Below are 21,990 nucleotides of genomic sequence, written 5' to 3'. Positions count from 1 at the left end.
GACCTTACAACGATCACTTTCGCTTCGTATTTGTACGTGGTAGACCTTGACAATGTAGGTAGGTATCTAACTTAATTGGTATTAATAACACTCACTTTTACCTACTCCTACGAAACTGTAATAAAAATAAATAAAGCATTAAAAACGTTATGTTTCAACTATCCGCAAATCTCCGTACCTCTATGTACTTACGTATTCGTAGGTACGTATTTCGTTTCTATGTAATGTATCTATATTGTTATTGTTTATAAATCAATGAATATATAATTTTAGTAGCAATTTGATCAATGAAAGATGCGTGCAAGGTGTAATGTGAAGGCAAGAAGGTGATGGTGGTAAGGTGTAGGGCCCGGTCGCGCTCCGCTGGCGGCGTCGCAGCCCCACTTGCTCGCCACCCTCGACGCTTCCTGCCGCGCCGCATTGCGACGCTGACCAAGGTCACACGCTCAAGAGAGATCATGCGTTTCATATTACAATTTTCTATCCTGTTCGTCAATGTAGTTTAACGATCATAACATTTGGCGAGTGTGCATCCTAAAATCTGAAGTAGGTACTCGTGCTTAAACTGTATTAATACGCTTTACATTAGTCAATGACTTTGCAACATGCAGCAGGTAGATTAGAAGAAATCTTATATTCGAGCGCGCGTAACTTACGAATGTTTTTTTTTTGTTTGCGAATGGCCAAAGTTAAATGCCATTAATTCACTTAGCAGTTTTTATACTTTATATAGCGTGAAATGGCTGCGACACTCTTGTTTGAATACCTACCGTATAGTCAGGAAAGCCATAACCTTATTAAATCCTACAATAATTTTAAAAAAGCACGATTTAAATTTAAAACGAATCTTAATCAGAATGGGCCCGATTCGGATTTTGAAATAGACATCTGTTAGATATCTTTTAGACATCGCCAAGATACGATAACGATATGTTTAAGATCTAACCTGTCAAATTTCACATTTGCGCGATTCTGGAGATACTCTTGAACGATTTCCACAATATATAGCTTAGAGATCCAATTCGCATCTAAAGGCTTCGTCACACAGGCGCGCTTTCCGGGCGGGGTGCGAGCGGGGCGCGCCGCTTTGACATATAAAACGCTCACGCCCCGCCCGGAAAACGCGCCTGTGTGACGAAGCCTTAATAGATATCTAACTCTATCTAACGGAAAAGTGACATTGCATGGTTGCTCGAATTGCGCTGCAAAAGAGATAGAACTAGTTGAAATCTAAATCTAGTACGTGTCGTCTCTTGTAAATATCTTGAAGTTCGAATACTGCAGAATATCTCACTCACAACGATGAAGCCAACGGCTTGGGCATTAGGACGAATTGGCAAGCTCGATGATTCGCGGTCTCAGTTCCGAGTAGCGCGGCGCCGCGCCGCGGGCGATAACAGCGCATACCTGCGCCGGTGCAGGCTGTGTGGTTCCCGTCGCTTCCCGCGCATCAGCCGGGCACGCATTAGTGCAGCCTCTACATCCATCATAACCACGGATCAGAGAAAAAACTTATACTGGCGCATCTGAGACGTCACATTCGTAACACTATGAGAACACCGCACAATCCCTGGCACAGCCGCGCCGCCGCCTCTCTTCGCGGTTATGACACGCAGCCTTTCTTCATAAGTAGTTCGTCTAAAGGCCCATTTACACGATACAAGATTCTTGAACAAGAATCGGCAATAATTGTATGCAAGTTTTGCCGTTCAATAATTGAATTCAAGAATTGAATCAAAATGTTTACACATGAGCAATAACCAAAATCTTGAATGCAATTATTGTATACAATTCTTGATAGGCAATATGCTTGACCGTATTTCGTTTACACCAAAGACATTTATTGAACGGCAATAATTGCATGCAAGTCTTGACAGGTCTAAACTTCAAGTTGAATCAAGTATGATGTATTGAAGCCATATTGAAGCAAGAATTGAACCGATTTGCATTGGCAGATTTTCATTCAATATTGAACGTTCTTTGTGGGTGGTAAAACTGATAAAATGAGCAAAAATAATTTTAAATTAGGTAGTTCGGAGATAATTAAATTCATAGAAATTTATAGAATTCATCAATGTTCGTGGGACACAGAGAATAAAAATTATAAAAACCGCGAGGCTCGCGGGATTGCCCTTGCAGCTTTTTCAAAAGAATTTGGGGTAGAAGGTTTTGGTCCCAAAGAAATAACGAAGAAACTTAAGGGCATAAGAACGCAATATCAAGCTCAAAAGAAGAAAGTGAAGGATTCAATGGGAACTGGATCTAGCAGTGCTGATGTTTATAAGCCATATTAATAACTTGTGTGGTACAATTTGATGGACGCATTTTTAACGCTTCTTTTGTTACGTTTTTCTAACAGTCTTTCTCGTAACACAGTTGCTAGGTTGCTACTATAGCAGCGACAAGGAACACACCTTCGCGTACGGAATTCATGCCGAAAATAAAATATGGATTGGCACTTCTTGTATTCAATTAACTGCACTAGACTTCGTTTACACGTATGCCAGTATTGAATTCAAGTTGCTACTTGAATACAAGAATGTCACGTATGTTTAGATAGTGCAAGTTTTTTGTTGCCTCAATTTTATTGTATTGAATGTTCAAGAATCTTGTATCGTGTAAATGGGCCTTAAGGGTAACATTCCATTTCTGACCGCAGCTGCACTACTGGTATTGAATGCGTCGCTGTTACTGTCAATTTCCATAGTAAAATGAACAGTAGTGCAACTGCAGTTGGAAATGGAAGTAAGTCTCTGCAAATGCTGCATGTGCATAGAATAGTGTTGTTTGCTTTTAGAGTAATCAATGCCGACTATAGCTAGCAAATTAACTTTATCAAATCGCTTTAAATCGTTATTTATTAAAAAATGTAAGGTAATGTAGCTCCTTGTACATTTAGACCAATATACAAATAAAGTACACGTTTTAGATATTATACGAGTAGTACGTTTTTTAATAAAACCTGGTAGTTTATTAAGGCATTGTCCATGTGTATGATTTCGAAAAAGTGTGAGATCATGTTTTTTTTTTCAGTAAGATCAGTTCTTTATTTCGAAAGCACTCACCGTTGTCTACGTAGGTATATTAGTTATTATAATTTTTGTACGTAACATCATTTTCTGAAAATTCGTTTTTTTAAATGTATAGGTATTATTGCGTGATGCTCATAGGCCTTATTAATCGAAACTTTTGTAAGACATAAGAAGTACCTACATAATATATAATTTATGTACTGCTGAATTGCTGTTAGCTTTTAATTACATATATAATTTTATACAAACCTCACTAACCTTGCGCACCTCTAAAAATAACGCTGCTTAATTTAGCAAATAAACGATTTTAAGAGAATGTGCCTGCTTCTCAAGTGTATCCTTGTGCTAAGTTAAGAAAAGGTAATTAAACGGAACGGCCAATTTAAGCACCGACCGAGGCAGTGTTTTAATTAAATACGCAGGTGAACTGAATTTTATGCTTTATTACCTACCTACTGTTGAACGGGTTATAGAAAATTATACACTACTATAATCATATGGACTATCTCTCGGTCTCTTCATTCGTGTACCTTATACCCTTGTGTGAATGGCCGTGGACGATAGGATTAAAATAGTACTGCTGTCAGGGTTCTTGGTGATAGTTACATTTAGTTACTCTAGATTCCAGTAAGATTTCTGTGAGGGTTTTCTGTAGTTTTTAGGGAATTATAATTTTAATGGTCTCCTTACCCTACAAAAATAATATGGCTTCTTATTAGACGTTGGTAGAGGTATTTTAGTAATACATATTTCAGACGTTTACCAGCTTAGCACACAATCTTGCTGTAGCATAAGGAACTTCCCGAGTTCGCTCGAACAGCCTCCGTTGTTGTTGAACCCGAAGTTCCTACCTGTGTACAGATATTATTAAGTTAATTCTGTAAATACTATCGCAATTACCTATAGATTCTGTACAGCTTTTTCCCCATTACCTCATTACCATCCGTTAGGTACTTTGCTTTTAACTTGCTACTCCGCGGAAGGAGCTTTCCGTCTGAAGATGCGTTGGAAACATGTTTTTTGTGTTGTGTGTCATGTTAAGTAGACAATGCTTATTACGAAAATTCTCAGTAAGTATCGTAGAAATGGTTAAAGTTTTAAGTAAGTAGACGGAGGCAAGCACAGGAGGGCTCCGTGCGCCGGCGGCGGGCGCGGGCCGGCGCGGCGGGCCGGCGGGGCGCGCGGCCGCCATTCGTGTGCGCGCCGCCGACCACGTCGTGCCTCCGCCGCCCTGACCGCAACCGTTGCTCATTTCAAATTTCAATATTCGGTTAGTGCCTGCGTAACGAACTTTTAAAGGATTTCTCTGTGCACGTGTGATTTCTGTGGTGCTTCTTCGACAGGTTGGTTTTATTACATCCATGAGTCATGAGATTTATTGGTGCTTGTTTTTTAATATATATTCACCTTTACCTGCGACGTCCGTTGATGTTTTTAGTATACTGATTATCTTTTTTTTTAATTTAATCGCCGATTCCGCCCGCATCCTTTATACAGTTGAACTAATTAGGTAACTACGTAATTTCGGGTCTGTGCCTTCAATTTTCGTAGAATAATAGTGTCTTCCTGAATTAGAGTAGATATGCCTTAATCCTTGCTTTATAATTAGTTACATCCTAAATACCAATAGTTTTTGACGATACAAAGATGCTAATTGATACATTCTAGTATCGTTTGCGGGACAGTCGTGATCAGTCATTCGTCTTACTAAAAGACTTCAACGAGTGTCGATTCGCAGACGTGTTTCGCGTAAGCTTTTCAGACAAGCTCAAACTTAGCCTTCACTAACCTAAACGTTGACTATATGTACTCGTACATATATCTCATCTCAACTACCCTAAAAGGGTGCGACAAAGAAAGTAATGTAAATGCCTCATTTTGAATACCACCAAAATATCTACACTATAAACTTCTCTGTAGTTCCTCTACAATAACTACAACATGTACCTAATCTTATTTGGCATATTCATATCTATCGTAGTTGCCTACAAAGTACGTTGTAATACTTACTATAGAATATAAAAAAACTGTAACGTCAGGTTCAACGTCTATTCTAGTTTAAGAACTACTAAAACTATTCTTGTTTTATGAGTCCCGGCTTACATGTTATCTGAATAGCATACACAATGCCTTTTACTTCATATCGACGACATAACCGCTGAATAGCCCTGTGCCTGTAGAGTGTAGAGGCGGGTTAAGTTCCGCGAGCTTTTCGTGGCTCAGCGGCGGCTGCGGCGCGGGCCCGGAGCGGGCGCGACGCGGGCCCAGAGCGGGCGCGGCGCGGGGGCGCAGCGGGTTGCGTCACGCGCGCCGCAACCTCCTTTTACTTTCCGCGCGGAGGGTGGCTCGTGTCGTGGGTCGCCGCGACAAGTGCTCCTGCGACTGTCAGCCACAGCGATTTTGCATTCCAGCGAATGTGCTGCATGGCGACTTGTTTTTTGTATTTACATATTTATTTTAATCATAATTATGACCTATTTGTTTTTATGCAAGCATTCAGTAAAATATTAGAGCTTTAGAAATAATACTTAATATAGGTGTGTAAATTTCCATAAACTTCTCATTATTAGAGATGCCACGAATATTCGGTAACTATTCGGTATTCGGCCCCTTCGCCGAATATTCGGTATTCGGCCGAATGTTGCCTACTATTCGGCCGAATACCGAATATTTCTTACACCTAACTAAAAATATAAATTACACAATAAAAATAACCGCAAACCACTACGTATTTAATATTTAAAGTATTTTCTTGGAAAGTTGTTAATTACGAAAACTGTTTTTTTGAGCATTTATTGGTTACTAATAATTTTATTTTTACCATCATAGGGTCGATCTTATTGCCTCTGACTACATTTATTAGTTCTGAGCAAACAAAATTAAAACTTATCAAACGTTGTGCTTTGTTGGCGAACAGTTTCATCATAAATGTGACTCAAAATGTACACATGATATGCCGAATATTCGGCGCTTCGAGCGAGGGAGGGGCCGAATTTTCTGTATTCGGTATTCGGTCAAAACCACTATTCGGGGCTTCTAATGTAGGGCAAATAAATAATTTTCAGCTCTGGCTTAGGTACATATATACATACAAGTTAAATTTTAACGCGCAACAGAAGTCGGATTTCCAAATCAGGACTACTACTAACGAGTGTATACGTAATCAATAATCGTAACGTAACATACTATCTATAATTAAATATAAACAACGACTACGCACACATTCTTATACATTATAACCGGGAATATTTGCCAATGATTGCAATACATACCTATACGAAATCCTCTACATAGTGTGGTAATATACAACATAAATATACCGAATGATCTATAATAATAAAAATAGGCACCAAAAAGCCGTTTTTGTTAGTCATAGAGTCAGTAAGCAAGTCGCCATGCTTCACTAAGCATTATTGGTCGAGGCGACGCATGCGCAACATGAAGCACCGATGTGCCGTCTTTCCTGTTTGTACACCTTGCACTTACTTTTAATTACATACCAATTACCTTATTAACACTTGAGAAACATTTTGCAATCCGTTTTGCTTCACTCAATTTTTTGTTGCTAATTATGATTAGCAGGCAACACTAAACACACATTAATCTGTTAGTAAATATGTACTTGGTACCTTAAGCTGATTTTTAGTCGTTCATATTTTCTTAAACATAGGTAACTTTTGTTTTGACATTTATATATGACCCAAAAAAATAGTTTGTGTATAGCCAGTTTACGAAATATAGCTAAAATGTTACTTTTTTATTATATTCACAAAACAGCCCAAAATTCGAACTGATTGACTACATTTAGGTAATGTTTATTCTCCTTCTTCTTCTGGACAAATAAATTAACACAAAAATACAACATATAGACAGTTACAATAAGTAAGGGTATATTGTGACCAAATATATATTATATGTATTCCGACGGAGTGTGGTGCAGACGACAAGCAAGGCCACAAGTTATTCCGGGTTCCGATTACTATAAAAGCATTTTAATTTAAACTGGCCTTTCCTGAAGTTGTCTGACTCACATTTAAGTACCTTTGGATATAGCATGTTGTAGTAGTAGTTGTCAATCTCTCTAATGTCACTACTAATTTAAGCTTTTTATGAATCGTAAATTAGGTAGGTACGTATTTGACATTCAAATGTTTGTTATACAGAAAACGTAACATAACAACCTGACCACTACCTATATATACTTAGTAAACTAAAGTTGTTTTCATAAACCAACTTATATTTATTCGTAAATCCGCTTGCTTATTGTAATTGAAACACAAAACAGATAGTTTAACTAGAGTTACATCCTTACATCATATCTACTATGTAGTTTAACAGGTAATAAATAACGCAGATGTTAGTATGTGTTAGGTAATCAATAACTTCCTTTTTCGTGACCTTGAATTTGCACACGAATCTTCTTTCTATTTAAGTAATGTAATGATGTTCTCATCAAGCTAAAGAACTGAGGCGCACTATTCATAATTGTAAAGATTGGCTACCTATGTGCGAAGTGCATACAAGTGAACGATCTATAAATACAGGGTGGCCAACTTAGAGGTATACAACTTTTTTTTGCCGCCATTTTATTTTGGCGCTAATATGACAGTTATTGCATGAAAATTAGTTTGTGTAGATACGGCAAATTTATTATGGAGCTTTTTACGACGGAACAACGTGTTTTAATCATTAAAAACAATAGAAACATTAAAAATAACGTTTCCCGGTCGATTAATTTCGAGAAACGGTGACATTGACTGGCCCCCAAGTTCGCCTGATTTAACAGCTCCTGCGGGCTCAGCACGGTTCCATTTTTATCGACTATCACTATGCCCGTCACTTTCGCACTTACATACTTGTTAGAACGTGACAGGCATGGTGATAAACGATAAAAATGCGACCGTGCTACTAGGGCTGACTTTTTTCTGTGGGGCTATCTAAAGGGACGTGTCTATGCTAATAGGCCAACGAACCTTCAGCAATTAAAACAAAATATTCGAAACACTGTCGCTGAGATAACGCCAGAAATGTGTGAAAAAGTGATGAAAAACGCGATGAAAAGGGTTAGCGTCTGCCATGCTGCTAGAGGTGGACATTTGTCTGACATTATTTTCCATGTGTAATTGCTGACCCTACATATTATATTTAACAAGGAATAGGTACTTAATATTTTTTATGTTTTATAGAATAACATTTCAAAAATAAAGTGTATACCTCTTATTTGGCCACCCTGTATATACCTATTGAACATATGTTAACTATCATTCTACGTAGGCATTTAATAACATCTAATTTTCAACATGTAGGTAAAGACGACCACGAAGTGTTTTCTGTTGCTGAAAAGAACGACACTGACCTTTTAGTGTCGTCGTACCTATTGAATTAGTGGATTTGGGTTAATCTTATATTTTGTTTTTTTTTTCATGAAAAGGATTACATACCTACTTGAATCCTAGACCAAAAGTTATATAATTGAGTGGTGCCATCAGCGTCAGAATTTGGAATTATGTTGTCATATCTAATTTGTTTGTAAAGTCATATTACTCCTATTCCAATGCGAATGTCGTATAAAGTTTAAACAATAGGCTACATGACTAACTTTTTTATGGTATCAATCGATCGGGTTTGTTTTTAGGATCAAATATCTATATGGGACCCATTGCATTAAAGTAACAGTCAGAAATTGTAGTCAAAGTCCGGCGTTTCGCGAGTGAAGTGCGACTTCACTCGCGAAACGCCCTATACAAAACGGCCAGAGGCCGTGACGTCATCGCCCATCTTGTAGTATGGACAAAACAAGAAAATTGCGTTTTTGTCGGTGAAATATTGCGTTTATGTATATAGTTGCTATACAATATTTTTTTGGATGAAATGTAAGGAATCGAATGGTACCCCTACTTTTATCGTTTTTGGAAGTTAAAAAAAACTTAAATTTTGAAAGTTTCAGGTCCTGTAATTTTGTAATTTTTCAATATTTATTTTAATACCCACATTATTGTGATAAATTACTCGTTTGCTATCTATTTTACTAGATTTTGTTATAACATTCAACATGTGTCATCATCCCTATTCGACCCCTAAGCTCTGACTTGCTACTAAAAGCAATAAGTATAAAAGCTTTCGTAATAATACTAATAACATTAAGAACTGCTACCCTTTCTCCAGGTGACCACGATTAAAGCGATATTGAATAACTATTCAACCGTCGCCAAGGCAACCTTGAACATGCATTCGTATCAATTTAAAGCAATTATCATAGAGTTATTGATTGTAGAACAGAAAAATAACTAAGAAAAACTCTTGCCCTCGAGTTTGACAGCCGAACTAGGTGGCGTAATAAGTTTTTCACACCTCCTATTCGGAAAAGAGCTTTTTCTTCCCTGCTAGGAGGGATCAAAGTGGCACTTTTGCTCCCTGCTAGGAGGGATCAAAGTAACACTTTTCCGTTCTAGCACACTGTTTTTACATTTTTATGCACATTATTTTTTTAGCTTAAATAATCTGTTTAAGCATCAGATTGTGTCAACACTAAGATTTTTTTATTTTCCTCATAGTTGATGTGAAGAGCAGTAGGTATGTGTCACACCGCTCACACGGTATCAAAATTATTTCGTCTTGGGCGTTAACACTTGAATCCCTCATTACGCTCAGGATTCTACTTTAGAAACCCTTCACTACGTTCGGGATTCTATTGTAGAATTCATCGCTTCATTCAGGATTCAATGTACGCCCTTGACGGAAATATATCATTTTGATCCCTTATACAAACTACTATTGTGGCAACTGACACTTAATGATAATGTTAATGGGAGAACGCCAAATTATTACCTTCTAATATGAATATAACTTATTGGCAAATAAGATAAAGTAAATAGGTATACCTACTACCTCTTTAGGTATACCAACCGTAGGTACGTTTTGTACGTCTAGTGTGTTACCCAAAAATTACCTCTTAAATCTAAATACATATTTCGCAAAGTGATCGCGGTGAAGAGGACATTGCCCCAGGCCCAAACTTCAGAATGGGGTTGCATAGATGGCGCCATCATAGCTTGCCCCTTTTTCTATGAGATTTGGCTTAAAGGGCTGGCATCCAGGGCCTTAAAAAAACAAATGTTTGGCACAATTCTAGGGATTGACAGGGCAAGCTATGATGGCGCCATCTGCTAAATACTCCGACCGGCAAACTTATAGGGAGTTGCATAGCGTTTATCAGTACGATAGGAATGTCGTGGTCGCTTATTCCTTTCGTCAGGACGTTAGACAAAAGCGCTCGCCGGCCTTCAGCCGACCGGTCGCCCGGCCCGCTTACTTTCGCATGCCTTGCACCTACACTTATTACAGCATTCACAGCACTGCGCGCCGCCGCCGCGCGGCTAAGTGCCGACATGCCAACCAGCCAACCACCACAGTTTGCCAATTGCAGTAAGCCAATTACAGCATTATTTTTTCTAATTCATACGAGGAAGTACCTACCTACTCGTGACGCTCTAAAATCTAAATAAAACAGAAACGAACGTAAATGAGAAACTATTGAAGAGAGAGTGTAAGTAATGTGCAATTGTGCATGACCCTGGCTAAAGGTTCGACGAAAGGACGACTCACGGTAGACCGGGCCGGGCCCGGGCCGAGGCTTCCGACATGTCAGTTCCTATGACGGCTGAACGGTGATCACTTGGTGCTTTCCATAGAAAACGAAGCGCTGAAAGCTCCGGCCCGACCCTGGCTCGGTCTAGCGTGAGTCATCCTTTAGTCAAACCTTTAGCCAGGGTCATGCACATTACTTAGTTTCTCACTTAAGCTCGTTTTTGTTTTATTTCGAGCGTCACGAGTAGGTAGGTACTTCCTCGTATGAATTAGAAAAGATAGGTAATGCTGTAATTAGCTTACTGCAATTGGCAAACTGTATGAAGACATCAATCAGCACTAATACGGATTAGGAGTTCTACGTAGGTATACAAATGTAAGAATTGTTGAAAATATTGCGTATTGCAATGTCTTGTGTATCTAATCTACTTCCCAAGATATTCACAAAACATGTTTTAGTTTTTTAAATGCAGTTATTGAAGGTCAAAGATGTAGGTATGCAATTATTAAAATCAGAAAAAAACTTGTTTATGTCTAGATTTTCTGCAGTTCTGGGCCCCTAATGGACACCTAACATGCCTTGAGGCTGATAAATAATATCAATTCTACTTGATTACCTTTTGCATCTTCCAAATTTGAAAAAAAAAAAACAAGCAACAACGGTTGCACTCCGGTAGTGCCGATTGAAGTTAAAACTCACCTCACTATGTTACCGACGCCCGGTAACACGATACATACGTTTAGCGGAGGTATTCTATTTATTTATTATATATTATTATCATTCTCAAATAAGATCACACTTTTTCATTGACATTTTTATTTACAAACTACCATGACAAAGTCAAATTATTTGAAAATAGGTAAATTATGAGTGGCCACCTTACGCCCCTTACGGTCACGTGATCGCCTTACGCTGTCTCGAGTTTATCATTTTTTCCCCACCTCATAAAGTGCCCAGCGCCGCTAAAGAAGTTTTCACTTCAAAAAAGCTCATAGATACTTGCATTACTTAACTATAAAAAAAAGAAAGTACCTACCCGGGCGCGTAGCCAACGTGCCAATCGTTAATTCTCCGTAGGGTATCATAGTTTAGTTATCTATCTCTATCACTCTGCGACAGTGACAGTTGCGTTTCGCTTGCTATTCTCGCTACGCACCCAGTACAACTAAAATTGGTACTCTAGGCAGTAGGTATGCTGCTGACGAACTAGATATTTTTGCTGACTAATTTAAATTTTCTGCTGACTAAAATTAAAAATGTTGCTGACCCTTGCTGACCGATTAAATACTACTTATTACTATTTAGGTCGCCCCTTATTTACTTGTACTTACGCAAAATCGAAGTGAGAAAAAATGATTTTATTAATCAATATGAATGTGCAAATTTTATTTCTTTTTATACATTCTTTGGGAGCCCTCTATTTGATTTACAAAAATAATAACTCTAATTAAGCACTAGTAGTAGACCACCCGAAACCAAACAGACAATCACTCCAGGCTAACTTTTCTATTGCCTGTTTCTTGGCTGATAACGAATTTATTCTCTACCAGTAGCAAAGTCCTTGAACTTGCACTAGTCCCTAAATCCAAAATCATATATGTATGTACTTAATATAAGTTGGAAGAATCAATCAAGAGGCGATCGTTGCGCCACGTGCGAAGAAGATACAGCACTCCGAGAGCGGCGGCGGACCGCGCGCATGCCGCGTCCACACTACGTTGCATATTCGTCACCTACGTTACGCAAACAACTGTCACTAATCAGAATCACCGATAGGTGCTGTAACCAAGCACCGGCAACTAACGAGAGAAACATGACAAACGACTCTACAAACTCTTTAATAAAAAAAAAAATGTTAAGCAGTTTATCTCAGATAACTCGTGGCTCGATTTTGTTTCATATATTTGCCAAAGGGGACAGCTTCCAACCGGCGTTAAAAAGTAATTCCGTTCGTTAGCTCTGAATCTTGATTTCTTAAGACTTTTGTGAGCGCGTAAACTGTAAGTGCGCAGCCTGTGCATACGTTGGTCCCGAGTCCCGCGCCACCGATGCCCGTCTACCTACGTTGATTCAAATTAACAACCGACTTATACCAGTCTTGCCACGCTTACAACGTTGTATATTAAGATTGCACATTAATATTCAAATGATCAGCACAAGGTCGTATGAAATAAATCCAACATGATTTTCTATAATAATATGCACATTATCACCTACATTAAATGTTAATTTATTCGCTATATACGAACGGGTTATTCGTTTGACGCAATAACCAAGTAAACATACACCTCCACGGGCCAAGTCGAATGTAGATTATGAATGATTTTAAGACACATTAGAGTAAGGTTAACTATTTAAATAAAATATAAACCCCAAAGTGGGGTGCATTTAGAGATGGGTAGGGGTGAGTAAATACTGAGTATTTACTCGGTATTTACTCAAAGCACCCGATAAATACCCGTATTTACTCATTTAGGTGGGTAAAAACGATTGCTTATAAAATATTCAAAAAGTGAGATTTAAGAACAAAATTATCTTTTATTGAAGAGTGCTAACGTGTATTAACAATATCTATAAAATAAAAAGCATATAGGACGCTTAATTTAGGAAAAAAAGGTCTAATACACACTGATAAAATTATCATATAAGTAGTATCAAATATATTAGTTATAACTAGTGACGTGTATAACCGTTTCGGAGAAACACTGATAAGTACCTTATACATTTGTGGGAAATAAATAAAATGAAAATTATATAATTATTAACTATTCTCCCTGAAAAGTAGGCTACGTTAAAACTGTGACCCTGCAGATTCAAATATCTAAAAAAAGTGGGTTAGATTAGGTTAGAACTGCGACCCCCGCAGAATCGAGTAAGTTGGTTAAATTATGTTAAAACTGAAACCTTGCAGAATCGCATAGGTACCTACGTAACAAAAAGTAGGTTGGGGTAGGTTAGAACAGTCTAGAATTATTTTACAAAACAAGACGACAAAACGTGTTGTAAAATATGTCTTTATACTTAGTATAATTGTATATATTATTACGTTATTTTAAAACATAATACAACTAATAGCATTAAGTGTAGTATATTTCTATTATACATGTTTTAGTGAGGGCTGTTAAGGAAATAAGTGAATGTCCTTAGTGAGTCTTTGTAAACTTATCTCCTGCTTACTTATTTCTGTTTGCTTTCCAAATAAATAAAGAAATAACTAAAATTATACAATATGTCTTTATACTAGGTAAAAAATATATTAAAATAGGAGTTATTTATTTTACGATTTAGATTAAATTATAATATAACAAAAACAACGTATAATAAACATTACGTTATATTCCCATAGCAGTGTAATGTTATTATGTATACTTACTTTGTAAGTAAAAAAAAGTCATTGTTTTACAGTCTTATGAAATGTATGAATGTTTGTAAGCATGATCGATACTTATGTACTTTTTAAGTTGTGTATCCAACTATCCAATTGTTACTTTTGTGTATCTTCCCATTAATAGGCATAACCGAACTTGCCCTGTTTCTACTTATTACCAATATCATTATTTTATACGTAATGGAACTATAGGTCTTATTGTATATCTACAAGTTTAAACATATTTGTATGTGACTGTTTGTTTCCTAAATAAATAAATAAAAAAATTACGTTATATACAACATTTCGTTGCTGTTGTTGATGTTGGTCAGTTTGAGGAGTACAGCCTTTAGTTCAATTTATTGCTCCTGTTACAGGAAGCACCCTGTATATGACACCGTAAGATTGTGAACCCGTTAGTTTATAATCTAACGTAGGTTAGGTTAGGTTAGTTTATAATCTCCCTACCGTCAGTTTATAATTTAACTAGCGAGATTATAATCTGACCAATGTTTACAATTTTACGGTGACATATATATAGCAATATATATGTCACCGTAAAATTTAATTAATTACATATTTACGGCGTGACATGTATTAACGCCTAAGGTGGATATATTTGGCTATCATGTGACGCATACCTACTGGTTTTTACATCAACTACATATAAGGAAATTATTATCTCCTATAAGGCGATTATGTTTCCAAATATTATTTAATCTAAAAAAATGTATGCAGAGCTCAGATGACGGCGTAAAAAAAAATGTTGCGGGAGTTATGAAGAAACAGAAAACCTAAAAATGGCCCTCCACATCTTTAGGTTTTCTTAACCAATATAGCAAATAAGGAATCCTTATAGTTATAGTAGCGAGTGAGATGCACTGCGAGTGAGTTTGTGCAGTAGGTAGCTAGCGAATACGACCGTGGTATACTGACTCATGTTAGAGCCCGTGCAGACAGAGCGCGCTTCGGAGTTCCAAATTCCGCTTTCTGAAGGAGCGCAGCAACTATTGCAAGTCGGATAAACAATGGCATAAACTTAAACTTTACGCGTCACTTTGTGTGTGCTTCTGTTGTACATCAAGTGGTAACACCACATGTGGGTAACACGAATAGTCTGCCCGGGCTCTAAGCGTATGGCGCGACTGACCGGCGCGGCAGCGGTCACGTCGACAAACACGGGAAGGTCACATTGCTAAACTGCATAGGTATCTGATAGTTTTACCTAGCATGATCGAAATACAGTCGTTGTTGAGATACCTACTCGTTCATTATTATGTAGGTTACAAACACTTTCGTGGTTAGTGTGTCAGTGCCAAATATTTTCCAAAGCTTGACTACTCAAAGTATTATAAATTATATTTGAATGTGCTATTTATAGATGGTCAAGCAAATCTTGTCAGTAGAAAAAGGCGCGAAATTCAAATTTTCTATGGGACGATATCCCTTCGCGTCTACATTTTTCAAATTTGCCGACTTTTTTTACTGACAAGATCTGCTTAAACAACTACCTATATTAATCTTACAATTAGCACAGAAAGTATTTAAGTGGTGGGTATACTCGTAACAGAGTTATTGGTTGTCTTCACCCCTTACCCTCATCCCTTTATAGACAAATTATGCAACAGCAAAGAGAAAATTTGGAGTATTTTTTATATTTCATCCATAGGTAATATTTCACCTGTAAAATTTTCATTGCTTTGCGCGTTATAAGTATAATGTTGAATTCAACTCTTATTTTATGTTTTCGAGGCGTTTAATGAAAGATACTGCAATTGGTTTCAACATAATTATCAAATTAATACCGTCTTTTTTATCTCCACTCATGGGCAGTATGGTGCCATATATTTTAATACAAACTGAAATTAATCAAACGTCAAACTTAAGCAGCTCTATGACTCTTGTTAATTGTACGAATTTTAAAATATTGCCGGTGAAAAACTGATGTTAAATACATACTTATTTTACAGGATTTGTGGTAGGTACACATACACAATTACACATCTTGTTACCGGTGCCACGTCCATTAGGTGTTTACCGTAGGTACATTTTAAAGATGAACCCTTTTTTTTGTTTCAGTTACTGGCCAACAAACCAAGAATAGCCTAAATCTAATAGGTACTTAGATAATTTATTGGTACCAATTAGCACTGGTAACACTCGTGTGTTGTGAACATTTCATATTCACGTAGCTCTCACAGAAACCGAAAGTTATACGAAAGTGCTCATCGACTATTGGGCGACGCTCATCTGTTTGGTGTCTACTTTAGTATTGGTAAGTGTTTAACTACACACATACACACAAATTGTTTAGGGTGTAAATATGAATTCGAATTGACAATGGACACCAGGTTACAGATTAAACCTTTATTGTTATATACTGTACATGTCTACTACTAAACAGACCTAATACCTACTGCAGAGTTGATGACAAACTAAAATTGTTTCCGCGTGATGGAAAATCATAGTCCATGGCCTTGACTGAGAACCACATGGTCGAATCATTTCAGGCTTTACGTATCCACATAATGACGCGGTCGTCATTAGGGCAAATTTTAAACTCATTACACAATCCAATCGGCGTACACAACGTTTAAATAATAAGTGGCATCTTAAAAACACTAAAATGGTAGAATCTTCCCATTAAGCGGGTACCTACCTCTACATGTGCTGAGCCAAAACCCCCCTTCCCCCCCCCCCCCGCCCATGTCCAATAACGGCAAAGCGTATGATAACAATCAAATCTGCTCTAAAACAAGATCTCCATTCATTGTATTGACAGCGGTCATTTATTGACTAACATAATTAGTTTTCTTTTTCTGCCGGTTCAGTTATAATAAATAATCGTGTAGTGTTGTTATCAAAGTATTATTTTACCAGTGGAGACTACTTTGAAATACGAATGAAGCACAGTTATTATGTCCGCATAAGAACCTATATACTTTGTAAAGATTTGACCCTGTCACCATGATGAGCAGTTCCGGCAGCCATTTCCGACGGCGGATGTGAATCTGGCGACCTCTGATCAACATCACACCAGCATACCTATAGGTAAATATGTACTATTACCTACCTACATATACTCGTACATAGGGTGGCTCCTTTAACATAACACGCGACCAAACTTTTTTTTATTTCTAACTTTTTCCAAGGGGTGTATCACAAAACAAATTTTTGACACACTTTTGTGACAAATATAGTGCAACTTTTCACTTACCTATTTAAAAAATGGTAATGTCTACACATTAATTTAATCATTCCGTTCTTAGGAGGACATTACACAAGTCCTTTTTAGGGTTCCGTAGCCAAATGGCAAAAAACGGAACCCTTATAGATGTCATGTCTGTCTGTCTGTCCGTCTGTCTGTCCGTCCGTATGTCACAGCCACTTTTCTCCGAAACTATAAGAACTATACCGTTGAAACTTGGTAAGTAGATGTATTCTGTGAACCGCATTAAGATTTTCACACAAAAATAGAAAAAAAACAATAATATTTTGAGGTTCCCCATACTTCGAACTGAAACTCAAAAATTTTTTTTTCATCAAACCCATACGTGTGGGGTATCTATGGATAGGTCTTCAAAAATGATATTGAGGTTTCTAATATTATTTTTTTCTAAACTGAATAGTTTGCGCGAGAGACACTTCCAAAGTGGTAAAATGTGTGTCCCCCCCCCCCCCCTGTAACTTCTAAAATAAGAGAATGATAAAACTAAAAAAAATATACGATGTACATTACCATGTAAACTTCCACCGAAAATTGGTTTGAACGAGATCTAGTAAGTAGTTTTTTTTTTAATACGTCATAAATCGCCTAAATACGGAACCCTTCATGGGCGAGTCCGACTCGCACTTGGCCGCTTTTTTAGGTTTCCGTACATCAAAAGAAAAAACGGAACCCTTATAGGATCACTTTGTTGCCCGTCTGTCCGTCTGCCAAGACCCTTTATCTCGGGAACGCGTGGAGGTATCGAGTCAAACTTGTAAGTTAACGCAAAAAAGATACAGCCGTTTATGCCACAAAAAACGTAGATTTCGACACTCTCACGGGAATCAAAATTTATAGGGTAGGTAGGTATACTTCCCGTTGACCTAGGACTATGAAATTTAGCAAATAGTAATATCGTCTTACACTACAAGTACCTACAGGGAAAAATGTGGAAACTATACATTACTAAAAAAAAAGTTTAATTTGTACGGAACCCTCGGTGGGCGAGTCCGTCTAAGGCTTGTTAGATTAATATTGTTTGATGGGATACGACACGAAAGTATGTACATGTGTAAGCTACTTAAATTATTTGTTATTATAAATAGCCCGATGGCGCTCACCTGTTTAGGTACCTAGTTTGCGTTATGTCGCATTGTGGGGTATCACTGGTATCAGTCGTGTCATGGTACTCGCAGGTTAGGCCCGCGGTGGCGGCAGCGCGTGCCGGCCGGGCCGGCGCGGGTCGGGGACCTGCGAGGAAAGCTGCCCGACCCAGTTTTGATCCCACCCGGACCAGTTCCCGCGTTTTACATAATTCCAACTCTCGCTGACTGCATCCATCTTAAGCTGAAATATTTTTACCGGCGAGAGTCTGACTCAAAAGTATAGGGACAATAATGCCTAAGTAGCTTAATGTATGTACCTACGTATACGTAAGTAATATAACTATGCCGTACTTACTCTGTCCAATCATGCAGTAATGAATAGTGACAAAACATAAAATACCGTTTTCGTGCAGGCAAAGTTAGTTATTGTTGGCATTTAGAGCATAATTATGTTGAACAACTGACTTGTGTAATAAATAGGTAAATGTGCATTATTAATATTTTTCATTGACATGCTAAGACAAATAAAAACCTTGGCAGGGGGAAGGCACTCTGAAATAAAAATAAAGCCAACCTTTATGTTATAACCAATACGATGTTTTTAAACGTTCTGTTCAAATAGCCATAAACTAAAAATAAAAAAATAAAAATCGTTTTAGTATTCCCGTAAAATATTCGTTTGGATAGAGTTTTTACTGACCTCCACACTAAGCAAGCCTGACACATGAAGGAGAGATTGATAACCTTAAATATCTAGAAATACAATAACGCTAACAAGTAACTATCGGTGGCCACTAGGTACCTACCTTCACGGCTTATACAATAATTCGATAAGCTGCTCTTACACGCGTTGACCCCGAGCCCGCCATCGCCGCACAATGTGCATCACAATCATTGCTCGCCTTCACCTAAGTGATCTACTTTGCTCCACTGATTTTGAACTGGATTTCAGAATTTTTATTTGATTTGCATTTGCTTTGTGCGTATCATTTGCACAGTGCAGTTTTTAAGTAAGTATTTGCACTTACAAAAAATTACAATAATGCAGTAAAAGTGCATATTTTAAAATGGTTCGGTTCAATGTATCTAATGTCAACATTGTCAACCACTCCCCAGAAATGAAATCCCAAGATAGGCGTGCACTGAAAGTCGTCAACAGTAAACGGTCGTTGTGCTCCCAAATAAGGCATAACTGCTTTCGCAACAGTTCCTCAGCCAATCCGTCTGTGCCTGTCCATGCGGCTCGCCGACGATTCACACTTATTGATCGATTAACAACCCCATCAAATAAACGAATTAGACTATAGATTCTTAGAATGTTATTTAATAATTTCGGTATTGTAACATATTGTAAATGATTTTTTTCGACAATATTCGGAAAACTACTACTTAAGTAGTTAAGTACTATACGACGAGCTTGTAGAAATTGTGCCATGTAAAATATTTATGTAAGTATAAAAAATACGAAATTGCTTTAGATCTCGTCAAATAAACCATTTCATCCTTGTCATAATATATATAATGAACGAAATTCGAAGTATCGTGCAGTAGTCATTATATAGTGTGGCTCAATCAATAGTTACTCAGTTACGTTCATGCCAAAGCACACATTTTCTCAGTGAAATCGCAAACATATCTGTAGGTCGCGCTGCGCCCGCGCACCGTCTCGTGATCGTCTCACCTCGTGTCGACAACCTTCAACCAAGAGCAACCTGAACATAATATATATTTCATGTAACAACAAGCCTACATTCGTCGGAGACTAACCGTCGTTAATAAGCAAGTGTAATGTTAGGTACAAACATACGACACGACTAATTCAAGCATATAGCAGGTAGGCTATGCGCGACTAAATAAAAAAAGTTTAAAATAAAATAAAGTCCATGTCGGTTTACGAGTATACCTTATAGGTATGCTAAAATCTTGCTTAAATAAAAGATTTGCCAAATAAGGTAAATATCAAATGATATTTCGCCCCTATATGGTAGCTACTCTAATAGATGTAACGAGTAGAATAACTCAAATTATGCGTGTTACAAATACAATTTATTATCATAAAGGTTGTACTTACACATGTGCAGAGATAAATCCACCAGACTCCAAACTAGGCTGATTCTGTATCTTGGAATCTCTATTTTCACATTAGTAGATGCAGTGCTTACTTAATACTAAAGTTAGCCTAATTCTAATTACTATAATACAAGCTAAAGAATACTAGTGTTGAAATATTAAGTGATGAATGACTTGTTACAATATCACACAAGAATAGCATTTTCAGCCAAGAGTCGTCCGACGCACAAATATTCACCAGTTGGCATGCACTTGCCTATCAATCAGGCTAATGGGTTATGTAATTCAACATCTTCATGTGGTCCGCTCGGGCTCTCTCCCGCCGAGTGACGTAATGCAGTTAGCAGTTCAGGTTACTTTCTACTTACACCAGTGTCTTCAGCTCCTCTTGCTGAATGTCATTTTGGTGCAATTCACGAAATACCAGTTTAAATATATATCGTAATTGCACACTTCAATAGAATATAATTATTACACTATAGATAGATGGTGTTCCCACATAAGGAGATAAAAAGTGTAGCTTAAGGATTTTCTCAAATCAAGCTATGTATTGAGCGAACCTAAGTTTAGATACAGATAGTGCCAACGCCAAACCTCTAGTAAGACAGCGGTGCAGAATAAAGAAGTGATAATGTAGAGACAATAATTGTTCTTATCCTAAGGCATCCGTGAGGTGCAGAGGTTTCCATAAGTTCTGGCCACGCCTTCCTACTCTCAGTAACACTTTATAACAGAATACTAGTTACCTGACCTGAACCAGTATATTGCTTTGATCACGTTGAAGGTCAATTAATGTTAATTTATATAGGTAATATCCACTAAATTGTGAGATGGAAAAATTTCATAAGTACCCTTTTTGTATGGGGAACGAAACTTTTCATTTCCAAAGTAGTAGGTAATTAAAATAGGGATGATGACACATGTTGAATTTTATAACAAAATCTAGTAAAATAGATAGCAAACGAGCAATTTATCACAATAATGTGGATATTAAAATAAAATATTGAAAAATTACAAAAATACAGGACCTGAAAGTTTCAAAATTTAAGTTTTTTTTAACTTCCAAAAACGATAAAAGTAAGGATACCATTCGATTCCTTACATTTCATGCAATAAAATATTGTATAGCAACTATATACATAAACGCAATATTTCACCGACAAAAACGCAATTTTCTTGTTTTGTCCATACTACAAGATGGGCGATGACGTCACGGCCCTTGGCCGTTTTGTATAGGGCGTTTCGCGAGTGAAGTGCGACTGTCGGCCTTTGACTACAATTTGTGACTTTTGTGTTACTTTAATGCAATGGGTCCCATATAGACATTTGATCCTAAAAACAAACCCGATCGATTGATACCATAAAAAAAATAGTCATGTAGCCTATTAGCATATTTTATTTGTGCACGTGCAGTTAGCCTTTTATTACTTATAGGATAGAATCTTTAAATTAATGCCGATTGTCATTTTGTAATCAATTTGTCACATACGAGTAATACGTTTATTTCGTCGGATGACCACTTAATCGTAACACCATAAGACGTAGGTATCGTTTACAACGTATCTAATTAGATTTTCGTTTAGACATTGAAATAGAAATTGTTGTAGGTACCAATCGGT

The 21,990-nt window shown here is 37.3% G+C and overlaps 1 protein-coding gene across 1 annotated transcript in view; it reads left to right on the top strand.

Moving 5' to 3' along the window:
* Positions 1–4,215: 4,215 nt before the first annotated feature.
* LOC134660644 (uncharacterized) overlaps positions 4,216–21,990 on the top strand; it is a 45,509-nt gene continuing 27,734 nt past the window's right edge. Inside the window, exon 1 of the mRNA XM_063516419.1 lies at positions 4,216–4,375. The gene's annotated coding sequence lies outside the window, so the exon portion shown is untranslated. The remainder of the gene's footprint in view (positions 4,376–21,990) is intronic.

Source organism: Cydia amplana, chromosome Z (genome assembly GCF_948474715.1).
Source record: "Cydia amplana chromosome Z, ilCydAmpl1.1, whole genome shotgun sequence".
In the NCBI taxonomy this organism is placed as follows: Eukaryota; Metazoa; Arthropoda; class Insecta; order Lepidoptera; family Tortricidae; genus Cydia; species Cydia amplana.
Note: the sequence above shows the minus strand (reverse complement) of the source record. Positions and strands in the feature narration are given on the sequence as shown.